Source organism: Marmota marmota, unplaced genomic scaffold, assembly GCF_001458135.2.
Source record: "Marmota marmota marmota unplaced genomic scaffold, marMar, whole genome shotgun sequence".
Lineage (NCBI taxonomy): Eukaryota > Metazoa > Chordata > Mammalia > Rodentia > Sciuridae > Marmota > Marmota marmota.
This window is the reverse complement of record NW_026000153.1, coordinates 29,081,344-29,086,307: the sequence shown is the minus strand read 5'-3', so window position 1 is coordinate 29,086,307 and position 4,964 is coordinate 29,081,344.

Genomic DNA, 4,964 nt, shown 5'->3' with positions numbered 1-4,964 from the left:
CACAACCACTGAGCCACATTCCCATCCCTATTTTGTAATTTTTATTTAGATATAGGATCTCATTGAGTTGCTTAGTGCCTCAATTTTACTGAGGCTGGCTTTGAACTTGCAATCATCCTGCCTCAGTCTCCTGAGCGACTGGGATTACAGGCCTGAGCCTCCGACCGGGAGATCTTTTCTATAAATGATAGTTGTATAACAATATGTGCGCATGGAAAAAAAAAGTAAAATATCATCCTTAATAGGTGCTATACAGAAAAAAGGTACAAGTTGACTATTATCTAAATGATAACACAAAAAAAGTTTCTGCAGAGCAAAATAGAAGAAATAATCTTGATTTTAGTATGGTAAGATTACTTCTTTTTACTGGGTATAAAAACACTACCTATAAAGAAAAAGATTAATAAATTGGACTTCATTAAAATTAAACAGTTTTGTTCACTAAAGAACACAACTAAATTGAGTAAGAATGAAAGAGAGAGGAAAAAAGAAGTGTCACATGTATAACCAATGAAGAAATTGTATGTAGAATATACAAAGAATTTCCATAGATCAATAAGAAAAGGCATTTTTCTTTTTAAAATAGGCCAAATACTTTGCAGATTCTTTACAAAAGAGAATACCTCAAAGGTCAATAAATACCTGAAGAGGTGTTTAATCTCTTTATTAGTAACTTGCATACAAATGAAAAACACAGTGAGATATCAGTACATTCTCATTAGAATAGCTAAATTGAAAAGATTGGTAATTTCATTGTTGGCCAGAATAGGAATCATATAAGAAAGTTCATGCAATTTGGTTTGAATACTACCAAATTAGTACGAGCACTTTGAAACAATATTTGACATAACTATTTAAGATGTGCTTATACCATAAACTCTAAATCCATTCTTAGTAGTATTCAAAAATACATGCAATAGGAATTTTTGCATAGGTACACTAAAACTTGTACAAGAATATTACAATAATTATCTTAAAAATTCACAATAATTACTTTTAATATCTCAAAATTGGAATTAAACTCTATGTTCACAGAATAGGGAAATAAACTACTGTGGTATGTTCATATAATGAAATGGAAAGCATCAAAGAGCATTAAAAATGTAGCTAAAGACAAGAAAATTCATAAATCACATGAATATATTGAGCACAGAAGTGAGATACAGAATACCTACTGAATGTTGCTATACAACAAAATCTCAAACAGAGATGGAAGTATACTCTGTTTGTGTCTAGTGAGGTTTAAAGGGGGTTGGTCATGTTCTATTTCCTGATAAGGGAACTGGTTATCTTGCGGTTCTCTGGGTGATAATTTACTGACATGGATCTTTAATAAAAAGTTAAATAACAAGAAGTTCAAAACCATTACTATTAAACTGAAATCATTAAACATTCCTTCTGATCAGCCTCAAATGGGCCCTAAATGGTGATCATAACTCTATTATTTCCATAATAATATTAATAATGTCTATTATTTTCCTAATTGGTCCACTCCAGATTCTCCACAGTTAGTATTTCAAGCTTTTTCCAGTTTCCTCAAACCACCAATCTCAAAGGCCCTCTACTGTGCTTCAAATAATAAGTAGAAGCCATCGGAGGAAAACACATTCAACTCTTTTGTCACCAAAGACACAAAACTTACTTGTGGAAGTTAATTATTACTTGATGTTAATTATTTTCAGAAGACAGATTTATTAGTAAGAGTTAAATTCAGCTTAGAGTGATAAAACCCCCCAAATAACAGTACCTTAAGGAAGATTAAACTTCATCTTCTTGTCTCAAAACAATATCCAATAATAAGGGCTCACAAGATGTTCTGCTCATTGAAAACTCAGAGAGGCAGAAAGTGGCCCTTGTCCTCACTGTGCAGTATGGTCAAATATATATTTGAGACAGCAGAATAGGTGAAAGGAGAGGACAAAGGACAAATATGAAGATAAGCAGAGGATCTTTCTTCTGATTTTCTATAGTGTATGCCTATGCTATTAAGATATTATTCACCCAGATTGTCCTTATGTGTCTTTCAGATTGATTTTAAGAGAATGTCTATGAAGTACAGCCAGTTCCAATATAACCAACACGTCGTAATATGGATTGGGCCAACAAAAATTCACTAAAACTTGTTTCACTAAGGTGACTAAAAACTTGCTTTCAAAATAAAATGAAGGGGCATTTTTCACACCTTATCTAATTTGTTCTTTCTCAATATAATTTAACATTTTAAATTTATTAGTTCTAATCAGTTACACATGACAGTGTAACTGATTCATTGTACACAAATGGACCAGAACTTTTCACTTCTCTGGTTGTGTGTGAAGTAGAGGCACATGTACTGATGTCCATCTCATTCCACCTTCTTTCCTACTCCCATGCCCCTGCTTCTTCTCCTTTCCCCATCCAAACTTTCTTCACTTATCCCATGCACCCCCCACCAGCCATATGGATTAGCATCCACTTATCAGAGAAAACATTTAGCCCCTGTTTTTTGGGATTGGCTTACTTCGCTTAGCATGATATTCTCCAATTCCACCCATTTACCTGAAAATGCCATGATTTTATTCTCTTTTAATGCTGAATAATATTCCATTGTGTAGAGGTACCACAGTTCCTTTTTCCATTCATCTATTGAAGGGCATTTAGGTTGCTTCCACAGTTTAGCAACTGTGAATTATGCTGCTATAAACATGAAAGTGGCTGTATTACTATAGTATGCAGTTTTTAAGTCTTTAAGGTGTAGACTGAGGAGGGGGATAGCTGGGTCAAATGGTGGTTCCATTCCAAGTTTTCTAAGGAATCTCCATACTGCTTTCTAGATTGGTTGCACCAATTTGCAGTCCCAGCAGCAATGTAGGAGTGTACCTTTTCTCCCACATCTTCGCCAACACTTACTGTTGCTTGTATTCTTGATAACTACCATTCTGACTAGTGTGAGATGAAATCTTAGAGTAGTTTTGATTTGCATTTCTCTAATTACTAGAGATGTTGAATAGTTTTTCATATATTTGTTAATCGATTGTATTTCTTCTTCTGAGAAGTGTGTTGAGCTTCTTAGCCATTTATTGATTTGGTTGTTAGTTTTTTGGTATTATGTTTTTTGAGTTCTTTATATATCCCGGAGATTAGTGCTCTATCTGATGTGCGTGTGGCAAAAGTTTGCTCCCCAAATGTAGGCTCTCTCCTCACCTCATTGATTTTTTTTTTTTTTTTGCTAAGAAGAGCTCTTTAGTTTGAACCCATCCCATTTATTGATTCCTGATTTTATTTCTTGTACTTTAGGAGTCTTGTTAAGGAAGTTGGGTCCTAATCCAACATGATGAAGATTTGGGTCTACTTTTTACTCTATTAGGCACAGGTTTCTGGTATAATTCCTAGGTCTTTGATCCACTTTCAGTTGATATTTTTGTACATGGTGAGAGATAGAGATTTAGTTTCCTTTTGCTGCATATGGATTTCCAATTCTCCCAGCAACATTTATTGAAGAGGCTCTTTTCTCCAATGTATGTATTCAGTGGCTTTGTCTATTATAAGATAACTGTATTTATGTGGGCTTGTTTCTGTGTCTTTTATTCTGTACCATTGGTCTACATTCCTATTTTGGTGCCAATACAATGCTGTTTTGTTACTATAACTATAAAAAAACTTTGTATTATAGTTTAAGGTCTGGTATTGTGATGCTTCCTGCTTTACTCTTCTTGCTAAGGATTGCTTTGGTTATTCTGGTTCTCTTAGTTTCCAAATAAATTTCATGATTGCTTTTTCTATTTCTATTAGAAATGATGATGGAATTTTAATTGGAATCACATTGAATCTGTGTAGTATTTTGGGTAGTATGGTCATTTTGACAATATTAGTTCTGCCTATCCAAGAGCATGGGAGATCTTTCCATCTTCTAAAGTCTTCTTCAATTTCTTTCTTTAGTGTTCTGTAGTTTTCATTGTAGAGGTCTTTTACCACTTTTGTTGATTCCTAAGTTTTTTTTTGTTGTTGTTGTTGTTTGTTTGTTTGTTTTTTGAGGCTATTGTGAATGGGGTAGTTTTCTTCATTTCCCTTTCCAAGGATTCATCACTGATGTTTAGAAATGCATTTGATTTTGGGGTATTGATTTTATATCCTGCTACTTTGCTGAATTCATTTATTAATTCTAGAAGTTTTTTGGTGAAGTTTTTTTTTTTGGATCCTCTAAGTATACAATCATGTCATCAGCAAATAATGATAATTTAAATTCTTCTTTTCCTATTTTTATCCCTTCAATTTCTTTCATCTGTCTAATTGCTCTGGCTAGAGTTGCAAGGACTATGTGTAATAGAAATGGTGAAAAAGGGCATCCCTGTCTCATTCCAGTTTTTAGAGGGAATGTTTCCAATTTTTCTCCATTTAGAATAATGTTGGCCTTGGGTTTAGCATAGATAGCTTTTACAATGTTGAAGTATTTTTATACTATCCCTAGTTTTTCTAGTGTTTTGAACATGAAAGGGTGTTGTATTTTGTCAAATGGTTTCTTTGCATCAATTGATATAATGATATGATTCTTATCTTTAAGTCTATTGATGTGATGGTTTACATTTATTGATTTACATATGTAGAACCAACCTTGCGTCCTGGAATGAGCCCCCTTGATCATGGTGCACTACTTAATAAATATGTTTTTGTGTGCAATTTGCCAAAATTTTATTGAGAATTTTTGCATATAGGTTCATCAGGGATAATGGTCTGAGATTTTCTTTCTTTGATGTGTCTCTGTATATAGTTTTTCTATTTCATGGAGTAATTTGAGGAGATTTGGTATTAATTCTTTGTAGGTCTTGTAGAACTCAGCTGAGAATCTGTCTAGTCCTGAGCTTTTCTTGGTAGACTCTTGATGGTGTCTACTGTTTCCTTGCTTGAAATTGATCTATTTAAGTTGTGTGTGTCTTCCTGGTTCAGTTTGAGTCAGTCATATGCCTCTAGAAATTCGTCGGTGTCTT